The sequence below is a fragment of the Vigna umbellata genome, chromosome 11 (genome assembly GCF_029865625.1).
Source record: "Vigna umbellata cultivar VRB3 chromosome 11, Vumbellata_1.0, whole genome shotgun sequence".
NCBI lineage: Eukaryota > Viridiplantae > Streptophyta > Magnoliopsida > Fabales > Fabaceae > Vigna > Vigna umbellata.
Window position 1 is genome coordinate 25,367,776 of NC_142175.1, and position 13,804 is coordinate 25,381,579.

Here is a 13,804-nt window from a genome sequence, read left to right on the forward strand (position 1 = left end):
GTTTTCGTTTAGTGGAGGAATTAATGGAGAACCAAAGGAAAAAGTTAACATGAATTTGGTTAGGAAGGTTATGTAGTGTAGGTTTTCAAATGGTACTACTTGAAATGAAATCCAAATATGTTAACTTATTTTTTTGGATTTCTATTGCTCCTTCATGCATCATTAAAACTTTTGTGACCTTGAAAGAGCTAAGAGAAACCAAAGACAAAATGTTAACAGAGTAACAAGTTGCGCCAAAATTTTATAAGTGGAGGTCTAGATCAAGGATCCAAAATTGTATTTAAAGAAAATGGACTTGAACTTTGACGTCAAATTTTTACACTATTCCAAGTCTACTTTATATGGAAAAAGGCTTTGTTGGTCATCATAAATGTTATTGTAAGAAATGAAAATATTAACGTCGAATTCGGAAAGTCTTCGACACTCACTAAAAAAATGATATATAGCCGAGGTTTTTTTTCGGAGGTTATAGAAAACTTCCACAAATTGACATGATTTGAAATGACTGTGTTTAACAGTGTAAATGACAATAATTGGGGCGGTTTTAATTTCTTATTTAGGAGGTTTATAACATCTTCTGATTATAAAAACTTTTTTTCTTTCCTTTTCATTTTTTTATATCTCTTCCCTCTTTATATTTTACACTTAATTATTTTTTCCCCAATTCCAAAACCACGTGTACCTCCAAAATTTTCGACTTTTCTTCTCCTCTCCCAAATTTCCCACTCCCTTCCTCCTCTCAAAATTTCGCAATCGTTCTTCCCTCTCGAAGCTTCTTAAAATCATCGCATTCCCTTTCTTCCTTTCTTTGTTCTTCCATTTCGCTCACGATAATTCTTTACTTTCGAATTAAGGTTCCCTAACAGTTCTTCGTTGACTCCTCCTACAACTCTGGAACAACATTCTGATGACATCGAGTTCTACGCCGATTCCTCCTATGAACTCCAATGAAAGCTCGTCCAAGCCGCTATCATCGTTGACTCCTCCAGCGACGTTCAGTCCTCTTACTCTCCTGTTCTTGTATAACTAACACGAAAGAGAGAGAAGCAAATAGAGAAGGTTCTGGAACAACAACACAGGAAAAGGCAGAAGAGAGAGTTAGGGTTTTATCGATTAACTCAAAAAATGGAGAAGAGAAGGGAAAATAAGGGGGAAATGAATGATGTCGTTCGTGATTCTCACCAGCGGAAGAGGGATAAACACTACAAGGTTTGGGTTAGGAAAGGTGAGATTTGAGACTTGGTTCTGTGGTCTTGTTAATAATTGGTGAAGTTGGCGTCATTTCTCAAATTTGTTAGAATCAATCATAGGTTCTTTTACAATGTTGCTCTATCAAATTAATTCATTTTGCAATGTTTGTGTTTCCTTTGTGTAATGCATTAATCATTGATGTAAGAACCAACCTTTCTAATTTATAATACATAATTAATTTCAGAAATCGTTTAATGTTAACACTGTTTTTCATATCAATATCTAACCATTTAGTTTGTATTGAAAAAAACACATTATAATAACAGACAAACATTTGGTGTAAATGGAACTCCTTTCTTGAGCTCCCTTTTTCATAATTTGCTCCTCTATTATAATAGATTTAGAATCTTCATATGCTGCTAATGATTTTTTCTTACATAGAGAGGAAAGGATAGTGAGTTCTCCATAACAAAAGTATAAAACAGAAGACAATAAAGATGAATAATAATTAAAGAAAAGCTACCTATGTTCTGGAAAACAGACAATTGAATTATAAATCCAATTTTGCATGCTTATAAATGTTGGACTATAATCTCTTTTCTTTAATCATTCATAACTGGATTTGTTAGGTTCAAGGAGCTTCTGATACTGGTGGACACTTGCCAAGCCTCTACTCTGTTCTTCCAGGTGTGACATCCCAAATATATAGCAGATATATATGCAAAGACATCACCAATTTATAATATTAGAAAGCAGTTAAGAGATGTACTTAAAGTATTATAGTATTACAGTCTTCCAGAATTTACTAAGAAATTAAAACTTCAAGCACTAGAGTATTCCAAAATATGTCCAGAATTTGAAACTTAAAATATAACAAGGTTCTTCAAAATGACATAAGAGAACTAATAATTCCTAGTGAGTCTAAGCTGTAGCATCATCTTCATTTCTCTTTAATGTTGCCTCCAAAGAAATCTCATCTTCCTCTACTCACATCCAAGTGGATGATCATTGCAAAAGAAAGCACATACAACAAGCACACAAACAAGCAAGGGTGAACTAATTATATAAAAGCATGCATCATATCAAGAACATAACATACAAGAGTTAACTTTAATCAAAGCAGTTTAAGGCATACATCCTAGTATGTTATCTTATAGACTTGACTCGTCCGGACTTTAGAATGATAGTCGAGCTATGGCGGGTCCTGCACTCGTGGTGACTTATGAAACTTGGGTTCCCCATCCTACCACACTTACGAGGTTAGCCTGTTCCGAGCCTTGAGGCATACTGGAAGCCCCCAAGACTAAGATCTCCTGCTACTCCTCACCACATGGATTAATCCCTCTACTTGAGTATGATTAGCCATTGGAGTTTCAGAATAACCCCCGCTCCTACTTTCATTCTAAAACACTAAGGATCTCACCAAGAGATCCTACACAGATGGAACTTGATTTACAACTTGGATCATATTTTCTTCACTTTATAATCATATACTTTCTGCCACAATTAACAAATACACAATCTCAACAATATACATTACTCACCACTCACAAATTATAAAAATAACATCTCCACAATTGAATCTAAGTTAATCAATACCAAGAACCAAACAACTCTAACTAACCCATAACAGCTCATAAAATGCATCAATTTATACATACCTACAAGTAATATAATTATTGATTAACACTCACGTTTCAATATAAGAAACAACTATCCTTACTTTATTATATATATATATATATATATATATATATATATATATATATATATATATGATACATACAGTATCTTGTAAATATACATATTTATATTATATTAGAAGCATATCAAACTCTATTTTCAGGCACCTGTTTTGCTGCAATCAAGGCTACTCTGGATTCTAAATTAATCATAACTAACTGCCCACCTGTAAATCATAAAGTGCAAAATGGATATTGGAGTTATTGTTTGAAAATACCAACGCACCATTAAACTAATATATATATATATATATATATATATATATATATATATATATATATATATATATATATATATGTTTCGGTGGAAAGTTTTGGGACCGAGAAACTAACCTGTTGATATGTCGGGGCTGCTCGCTTGCCTCCAAACTCCAGCTGCTGGTCGATCGGTGTTGGCGCAAACCGATCGGTCTCCTTCTTGACGAGGGGGATGTACCTGCAAAAGGTACTCCGACGCCCAAGTTAGGCGTGTGATTTGAAGAGCCTCGGCTCTTGGTTGAATATTTAGTGAATGGTTATCACTATTGAGTATTTGAGAGTCATGTAGAGTAAGTGGAACGTACCTGGCCTTTGGCCCTGGCTTTGTATTTATAATTTACCTCATGGATCCTAAGCTGATATAAGCCCAATAAAATATAAACAGAATAAGATATAAACAGATTACCTGAATATCTGGTTGGTTGTTTGTAACCGTTCGGTTAATATTTTATACCTATACATGCCCCTCAAGTCCGAGTTAAGCGGTCGGCTTTAGCCGTGGTTAACTATAGGACTGATGAGTTTGAGGGAGGCTGCGTTGGCGGAACTGAAAGCGTTTTACCGCTCGACCTTCAATAGTAACCGAGCGGAATTTACCGCTCGGTCTTCGACATTTGTCGAGAGGGTTTTACCTCTCGACCTTCGACAGTAACCGAGCGGAATTTACCGCTCGTCCTTCAACAGGAACCGAGAGGAATTTACCTCTCGGTCTTCGACATTAACCGAGAGGGCTTTACCTCTCGACCTTCTACATTAACCGAGAGGGATTTACCTCTCGACCCTCGACATTAACCGAGAGGGATTTACCTCTCGACCCTCGACATTAACCGAGAGGGATTTACCTCTCGACCTTCAATATTAACCGAGAGGGATTTACCTCTCGTCCTTCAACATTAACCGAGAGGGATTTACCTCTCGACCTTCGACTTTAACCGAGAGGGGTTTACCTCTCGACCTTCGACTTTAACCGAGAGGGGTTTACCTCTCGACCTTAGACTTTAACCGAGAGGGATTTACTTCTCGACCTTCAACTTTAACCGAGAGGGATTTACCTCTCGACCTTCCACATCAACCGAGAGGGATTTACCTCTCGACCTTCGACTTTAACCGAGAGGGGTTTACCTCTCGACCTTCGACTTTAACCGAGAGGGGTTTACCTCTCGACCTTCAACATCAACCGAGAGGGGTTTACCTCTCGACCTTCGACATTAACCGAGAGGGATTTACCTCTCGACCTTCGACTTTAACCGAGAGGGGTTTACCTCTCGACCTTCGACTTTAACCGAGAGGGGTTTACCTCTCGACCTTCGACATTAACCGAGAGGGATTTACCTCTCGACCTTCCACATTAACCGAGAGGGATTTACCTCTCGACCTTCAACATTAACCGAGAGGGATTTACCTCTCGACCTTCCACATCAACCGAGAGGGATTTACCTCTCGACCTTCGACTTTAACCGAGAGGGGTTTACCTCTCGACCTTCGACTTTAACCGAGAGGGGTTTACCTCTCGACCTTCAACATCAACCGAGAGGGGTTTACCTCTCGACCTTCGACATTAACCGAGAGGGATTTACCTCTCGACCTTCGACTTTAACCGAGAGGGGTTTACTTCTCGACCTTCAACTTTAACCGAGAGGGATTTACCTCTCGACCTTCGACTTTAACCGAGAGGGGTTTACCTCTCGACCTTCGACTTAAACCGAGCGGGATTTACCGCTCGACCTTCGACTTTAACCGAGAGGGGTTTACCTCTCGACCTTCAACTTTAACCGAGAGGGATTTACCTCTCGACCTTCGACTTTAACCGAGAGGGGTTTACCTCTCGACCTTCGACTTAAACCGAGCGGGATTTACCGCTCGTCCTTCAATAGGAACCGAGAGGAATTTACCTCTGCTTTGAGCTAGGAGTGTTGCCTAGTGAACGGGATTTACCGTTCGTCGTTGAGAGGGCTTTACCTCTCTCCCGAGGGGGATTTACCGCTCGGTCTTCGACCTAGGAGTGCTTCCTAGGGAACGGGCTTTACCGTTCGGCTTGGAGAGGGTTTTACCTCTGCTTTGAGCTAGGAGTGCTTCCTAGTGAACGGAATTTACCGTTCGTCGTTGAGAGGGCTTTACCTCTCTCCCGAGGGGGATTTACCGCTCGGTCTTCGACCTAGGAGTGCTTCCTAGGGAACGGGCTTTACCGTTCGGCTTTGAGAGGGTTTTACCTCTGTTTTGAGCTAGGATTGTTTCCTAGTGAACGGGATTTACCGTTCGTCGTTGAGAGGGCTTTACCTCTCTCCCGAGGGGGATTTACCGCTCGGTCTTCGACCTAGGAGTGCTTCCTAGGGAACGGGCTTTACCGTTCAGCTTTGTTGTTCCTCCATGCTCCTCGTGGTCACCGTTGGGTTTGCCGCTCGGCCCCACGGTGGGCGCCAAAATGTTTCGGTGGAAAGTTTTGGGACCGAGAAACTAACCTGTTGATGTGTCGGGGCTGCTCGCTTGCCTCCAAACTCCAGCTGCTGGTCGATCGGTGTTGGCGCAAACCGATCGGTCTCCTTCTTGACGAGGGGGATGTACCTGCAAAAGGTACTCCGACGCCCAAGTTAGGCGTGTGATTTGAAGAGCCTCGGCTCTTGGTTGAATATTTAGTGAATGGTTATCACTATTGAGTATTTGAGAGTCATGTAGAGTAAGTGGAACGTACCTGGCCTTTGGCCCTGGCTTTGTATTTATAATTTACCTCATGGATCCTAAGCTGATATAAGCCCAATAAAATATAAACAGAATAAGATATAAACAGATTACCTGAATATCTGGTTGGTTGTTTGTAACCGTTCGGTTAATATTTTATACCTATACAATATATATATATATATATATATATATATATGGATCCTTACTTTAAATTCCAAACACACAGTGACTGATTTCCTAAAATTATAATTGACTAGAAATTAACACGTGATAACTTTATGCATCTACAATCAACTTGTTTTATTTTATTTTCATCCTAGTAGAGATCTTTCTTTACCCCAATTGGTCACCGGAGAGGACCCAAATGTCTGAATGTATCAAACTCACCTTCGACACCAGCACATATGACTAGTCACAACTGATTGGACCAGGCCATGGCTGCTCTATGATAAGGGATGTGCCAACTCAGGTTTTTAAGGTTCCTCTATCCTACCAACAAAGAAAGGCTCTCAACAATTAACAATTAATTTATTTAAATTATCTACCCTGTTCTCTTATGCTCTAAATCTGAAATGCCTAATTTTAATATTTTCACTTCCTCTCACAACAATCTCAAACAGTACGTGTACATCTATTTAATACCCATATACATGCTATTACGGAATCCTTATTCCAAACCTTCCAACAAGATCAATTTCAGCCAACAAACTCATTCAAAACAGATTAAATTCATCACATCACAACATGCACAATTTCACAGTTTCAGTTATAACACCCAATACAATAAAAGTCATAAAACAGTTTCACAATAGCACACTAGTTCAACATTCATATGCATATATTTTTATAAAATAAATTCATACAAAAATAATTAGTTCCCCTTACTTGGAAAGCTTAACAGTACCACTCCTAGGAACGCTCTAGCAGTACCTCCTCACAGAGGCAAGTTTGACAGCACCTATAGGCCACCAAAAATTGGTGTAGAGCACATTTCTTAGAGTTGGAAGGGACAGAGAAACTAAAGGAAAAAATTACCAGTAACAGGCAACCAGCAAGTTGCATGGCTTAGGTTCAAGAACGATTGAAGAAAAGGGAAAAAAACACTTACCGGTCGGAATGGAAAAACGTTCGGTTCAAACTGAAGCCCTTGGTGCAGCGAGCGCGGAAACACCTTCAAATCAAAATTTGATCGGTTCAGTGAAGAGAAAATCTAGAGAAAAGGCAGAGAGAATTTTAGGGCAAGGGTTTTAGAGAGAGAAAGAAAGCTGGCAAAATGAAGAAATTCTGATCTTTAGAAAACCCCTTCCTAGCATGTGACACCCGGGCACTGACGAGGCGGGGAGTGATCGCCGGTGCAAGAGGCACGAAGTGCAAGGGACACTGACAAGGAGCGGCTCTTGGCAGGCTTCCAGTGGAAGGGACACATGGATGAATCGAACATACACCGGAATGAGAGGGATCTAGAGACTGTATAGGTATGAGACTATACAGTTGAAGGATAGCTTAAAGGGATTGATTTGGCTACTCATATCACCAAATGCATTTGTTTTTCGGTAGCCTAACTCATAAGAACTCCATGGTTAACCATGCTTAGCCTGGAGTAATTTAGGGATGGGTGACAGGGATGTGTGACCTTCTGGGAAGTTTTCTCGGAAAGTGTGCGAGTGAGGACAAAGCACATTAGAAAGTCTCGTGGTGATGTGAGGGGGCGTTACACCAGGTCTCATTTTTTTTTTATTTTAATAATTCTTGCGAGCTCCTATGCCAATTCTTATGAAATAATAATATGTGGTTTTGAGTATTCGTTGTGCATAATTAATCATCACTCATCATATTAGTACATAATGTTAGCTTTAGAGTTGATATTTGTCCAAGTCTAATGCATGCCTCATGTTCATTATTAGATGTATTTTGTTGAATGATGTTGTTGCTGTTAGTGGATGGGTTGGGGTATAAAGAAGTCTGAAATTCAATTCCTCATATTTCTTTGCTATCAGACTGTTTAGCTGCTATTAAAAGGACCTATATGTCGATGATTAACAATGTTCAAGTACAGGTAAAGAGATTGTGTTCTAAATGGTTTTCCTTCTTTATAAATAATTACTTTGCTTTCAGTCTTGAGCATCTTTGTGCCAATCACATAATTTTAATCAAAGCATATTAGCAACTTTCCTATACCGAGGGATTTGGTTTTAACTGATTGTTACATTTTTCCCCACTTTAACATCATGTCATTGAACTACAAAGAATATGAATTTAGCACTTTTCTAGTTTTGTTACTTCTTGTCTAGGTTTTATCTTTCTGGATTAAATCAATACTTTTAGTATTGTCTATGTCTATTCATTATTTATGGTAGTAGGAGAAACAAGCAGTAGAAGAGAACCAACAGTTCAGAAACATCAAAGCAATTATGAAACAAATGTTGAAAAGTAAATTTATTAGGTCTTCATAAACTATAATCAGTAGCTAAGGGTATTCTTGCTTATAGTAAAAGTTGATTAGGTTAACAATGTTATTGGTTTGTTGCATAAATTGTAGATAAGCGCGGATAGTAATAATTTTGTTAAATTTTCCTTACTTTCATTGGTTGGATGCAGAGGTTGATTTTGAGTGCCAACTCTTGTAGGTCATCTATGCTATGTTGAAAATTACTACAATTTACAAGTGTGGAGTGCGTTGAAGCCCAACAGAGTCAAAAAAACCCAATACATGAGATGGATTTATTATCTAGTCAGAAAAATGATGTTAATTATGCATGTGGTGGTTGTTCTGTGGCTTCAAAAATTTAACATCTGACCCTTGGAAAGAAGAAAATACACTGAAGTTTCAAAATTTCTGGTATATCCTAATGCTTGTTATAATTTTTTCTACCTTGGTTAGTTTTATTTAATGTAACAAGTCCCTTTCTCTCATTATTAAATATATGTTGTATACCTATGTCATAATACTTCAAGTATTGTCATGATAACATAGTTACCTGCTCTCGTGATGGAAGTTCAATTATATGGGTTCCCAGATCACGTAAATCTCATGTGAGCTCCTTTAATTGGATTAAAATTTAATTTTGGTTTATTTTTATTCTTAAAGAAATTTTATTTTTGAGAATTTTTTTGGTTCTATATTAGCTTGAGATAAAGTTTGAAAGAGTATATAAATGGAATCAATCTTCATTGTTTTGTAGATGAACATATCGATAATGGAGAACTTGGGCAAAATGGTATGATGTAGAGCTTTTGTCTGTCATGACAAATGGTGTTTATATTTGGAATATGAAACATGTATTATATTTTTTTGGTGTTTGACTTGCTCAATAATTTTTTTCACTCTCTCTGGTGTTATATTTTGAATGGAAACAGAACTGGTGCGTGAACATGATAGCACATTTGTTCCATGCTGAAATTGGAGAAGATGGAAATGTTGTTGGAGCAAGAACTGTTGGCTCATCAAAAGCTATGATGCTGGCAGGACTTGCATTCAAGAAGTGGCAGAACAAGCATAAGGCAAAGAGACTTGAGGCATCAAACCTATCTTTGGTGCTACATCTTGGATTGAGGAATCCATGGCCTTGATTGTCCTTTATCTTGGAGCTACAAGAGCAAGTGTGAAGCTACAAGAGCAAGTGTGAAATTTCAATTAGCTATCAAACGTTCCCTTGTAAACCCTCTGTTACACTCTGGCAAAGTGCAAAAATTTGCCACAAGCTAAACCTCTAGTTTTTTAGTGATTTTGTTTAGGTCATCATTAGCCTATGTATTTTATTTTATATATTTACATCATAATTGTCAATAAATATAAATATACTTTGTTTTAAATCATCAATAAAATTAATTTTGATTATATTTTTTATAATTTACAATTTTATATATTTTATTAATTTTTTATATTATTTCAGCAAGCTCGTGAATTGAATATATATTAATCCCAAAAAATAGTGTAAAAGATATAGGTATTTTTTGTAATTAAATAGTTGAAAATAAAGGAGGTTAAAAACTTTTGTAAAATAATAGTCAGTAATAGAGGAGGTTTTTACCCTCCACAGAAAGAAAATCTTTCGCAAATTGAATGTGATACCAGGGGTCGCCAAAAACCTCTGCAGATAGATTGTGGCGACTCAAACTGCAACAGTTTGAAAAACTCCCAGAAATTACTTTGCGGAGGGAAACACTCCTACAAATCGAAAAAAAAAACCTCCGCTAAATAACACTTTTTTTGTAGTGATTAACTATGCATGGGAAAGTGTATTTGGTTAGTCTTGATAAATGTAGTCGTTACAAACGAAAAGATGCACGTCGAAGTTGGACACTGTTCAACATCTACGTCATATGGGAAAATGCTCTTTTTACGTCTATGTTGGTCATGATAAATGCTCATAAAACACAATATATAGCCAATCCAAGCGACAGAAATAAAACTGAACGATAGTAAGCAGTAGAGGCCGAACGTAGGCCGAGTACAACAAAGACAGAACAACACAGTCCTGAATGTACATAACCGAACGCTCACAAGAGAACGTTCGACCACAAACGACCCGAAAAAGTCGAACGGTTATCAAAGAGAAACCGAACGGTCAAAAGTAATACAAGAGTCTAACTAACAGTAACAAATCTGTTAAAGCAAGTTAGAATTTATAAAAAGCAAAATAGGACAAAATTGTCTATTTTAATTGATTACATTAGTAACCTAATCGATTAAAACAAATAATTTGACTTAATCGGTTAAGGTTTTTACCTAATCTATTAAAATGCGACATAATGTCATTTTCTATATATATTTGTGTTATAACCTGAGTCATCACAAAATTCACTTTGCAATATACTAACAAATCTTTGAGTTTGAGTACAGGCACATAGCAAGAAGCATTCTTGGAGGATTCAAGCAACATTTGTGAAAGACATCACCAAGAACTCTTCAAGGCATGAAGAAGGCAACAAGAACTGTGGCATATGCACAATTGAGCGTGTTTTTAGGTTCCATGAGCATTTTTGACTTGTAACCTTAGCTGGGTAGGTAAGGTTGGACATAGTGGTGTAGTCCTCTCTTGGTCACTTTGTTTTGTATTTGAGTATTGGTGAGGATACAAATTGAGTGTTATTTTTTGTATTCTTGACTCAAATATTTATTAGTGGGTTTCCCTTCAATTAAGATTGTTGAAGGAAGACTAGATGTAAGCTCATTCAAAGAGGTAAACCAATATAAATCTTGTTCTTGCATTTTATTTTGCTTGGTTCAAATACTTTTGTTTAGTGATTTCAAGATTTCAAAGAATTGAAAATTGTTTTTAAAATCCAATTCACCCCATCTTGGCTTGAGGTATAGGCCCTAGATTTCTAACAATTTGTATCAAAGTTGGTTAATCAAACTCTTAATCGATTAAAAAGATCCTAGATGGTCAATATATCTCAAACCTTTGGTGAAAGGGCCTCCACAAATGAACAGCTCCACAATATAAATATTATGCTTTTGATGAAGGGATTAAATGCTTATACATCAAGTGTGAATGTACAAGAATTGTGAAAGATGAAGTGGTCAAAGTTCACCTATACCAAAAAGGGTGAATGCAAAATTACAAGATTTGCACATTTCATGTGAAGAAATTCCTATTACTTGAACTGCTCATGAGAATTGCCAACCTTCAGGTTCGAATATTTTTGTACAAACCTCTAAGATGGATCAATTTATGCATATGAAAAGATATGGTCAATAATATTCTTAGTTGACATGCTGAACAAGAAGCACAGGATAGTCGAGATGAAGAGTCTTCAAATGAAGCCACTAAGAGGTTTTATAATTTATTCGTTGAGGTAAATCAATTTGTATTTCAAGGGTCAACAAAGTCAAAATTGTTAGTGTGCATTAGACTCATGGCTTGTAAATCTAATTGGAACATTCCCAATCAAGTATTATACTTCATTTCAAGAATCTGTTTAGATCTAACACCACCAAATAAGTCTTTGCCAAAGAATTACTATGAAGCCAAAAGATGTGTTTCTAAGCTGAGAGTGGAAGCTAAGAAGATTGATTGTTGTGTGAATAGTTGTATACTTTTCTATGACAATAAAAATTATGCATCCTTGCTCGAATGCAAGTTTTGTAGGCAGCCTCGGTATGATGTAACTGATGGTGGTTTGACGTAGTTTTAGGTTCATAACCAGCCATTAAGTCTCATAATTCAAGAGTTAAGGGATTTTTCAAATTGGCCCATGAGATGCGTCAAAGAATGACACATATATTTTGTTAATGGGTACAAGTTCCACACTGATACATGGTCCAAGGGAAATAAGACAATTAATTGTGGTATGTAAATGATGGGCCTTACAAAGGGTGGTTATGATGATTTCTATGAGATTATTCATAAAATATATGAGCTAGAGTACAACACTTCAACTTCTCTGAAGAGAGTAATTCTTCTTTTATTGTGAATGGTTTGATCCTTATAGGAGTGGTACAAGAGTGGATCATAGGTATAATATTATTGAAATTGAAATGAGTTTAAGATACCGCTCATTTGATCCATTCATTCTAGCTCATAATTTTAGACAAGTTTATTATGTCCCATATTCAACATTTTGCAACATCAACAAACGTGATTGGTGTGTTGTGTAACACCCGAATATTTTAAAGGGTATTACTGATAGTAGAGACTAAATTAATTTGATATCTCATATAAACAATCAAACTTTATTTCAATTACTCCAAAGTACAATACCAAACTTACAAACTTTAAACAATATAGTCTTCACCATTGAAATTTCAACTTATAAATTTTACACAACATAATCTTCCCAATACAAATTTATTCTTTTTACAAAAATCCCTGAAAGTTTTTCCCCGCATCTCTCTCATCTCTAAGCTTTTTCAACCGCATCTGCAACATTATCTAATCACATATAACATGAGTTATATGATCATAGTACAAACAAATAAGGGTAAGCCAACCATATCATAAAATCATTAAACTTGGAACAAAAATATTAAAATCAGGTATTTCTGTAATTGATAAAATATCATTATTCCGATGTCATTAATTCATCATTATCAAAATCATCTTTCTCATTTCCATAAATCTTACAAGTGTACCATGCTTACTCATGAAGCCTTATGGTCAGACCGCTCTCTGCCTGCTTCCTTAAGCCTCACTTACATACTATGTCTTACTTTCTGAAGCCTTATGGTCAGACCCCTCTCTGCCTGCTTCCATAAACCTCAGGTGTTACTTTGCTCATACCAAACTCTCATGGTATAACTCGAACATACTACTCCCGGTAGTAAACATCATTTCATAAGTAATGATTTCTCATATCCACTCCAACATTTCATAAAAACCAACAATTCATACCCTCTTATCCACCTAACTCAATCATGTTCATTCGTTAATCATGAATTCATAATAACCCGTTTTGGTATCGATAAATTAAACATATTGCCAGATATCATGCTTCATATTATAAACTCATTTTGCCCATAACGAGTATAACTCAACATATTTTCACCAAACAAAGATCATGGATCAACCAAAATACATCAACATATCTTAGGAACTACATATTAAAGTCTGGGCTCAATTTAATGATAAATAAAATATATATGAAATTTTTACCATGATAATATTATGCATCTACAATCAACTTGTTTTATTTTATTTTCATCCTAGTAGGGATTTTTCTTTACCCCAATTGGTCACCGGAGAGGACCCAGATGTCTGAACGCATCAAACTCACCTTCGACGCCAGCACATATGACTAGTCACAACTGACTGGACCAGGCCAGGGCTGCTCTATGATCAGGGATGTGCCAACTCAGGTTTTTAAGGTTCCTCTATCCTACCAACAAAGGGAGGCCTTCAATAATTAACAATTTATTTATTTAATTTATCTACCTTGTTTTCTTATGCTCTAAATCTTAAAATGCCTAATTTTACTTCCTCTCACAACAA

General features: G+C 36.7%; 1 long non-coding RNA gene across 6 annotated transcripts; it reads left to right on the plus strand.

Moving 5' to 3' along the window:
* The first annotated feature begins 454 nt into the window (after window positions 1-454).
* Window positions 455-9,720, plus strand: LOC124843762 (uncharacterized). Of its 6 annotated transcripts, XR_015782875.1 has the most exons (7): window positions 455-1,225; window positions 1,821-1,878; window positions 7,868-7,926; window positions 8,498-8,709; window positions 8,845-8,903; window positions 9,053-9,088; window positions 9,228-9,720. It is a non-coding gene; the product is annotated as an uncharacterized LOC124843762 (long non-coding RNA). The 6 variants fall into 6 exon arrangements; XR_015782877.1 differs by lacking the exon at window positions 7,868-7,926 and having other exon boundaries at window positions 8,469-8,709; XR_015782876.1 differs by lacking the exon at window positions 7,868-7,926.
* The last annotated feature ends 4,084 nt before the right edge of the window (window positions 9,721-13,804 follow it).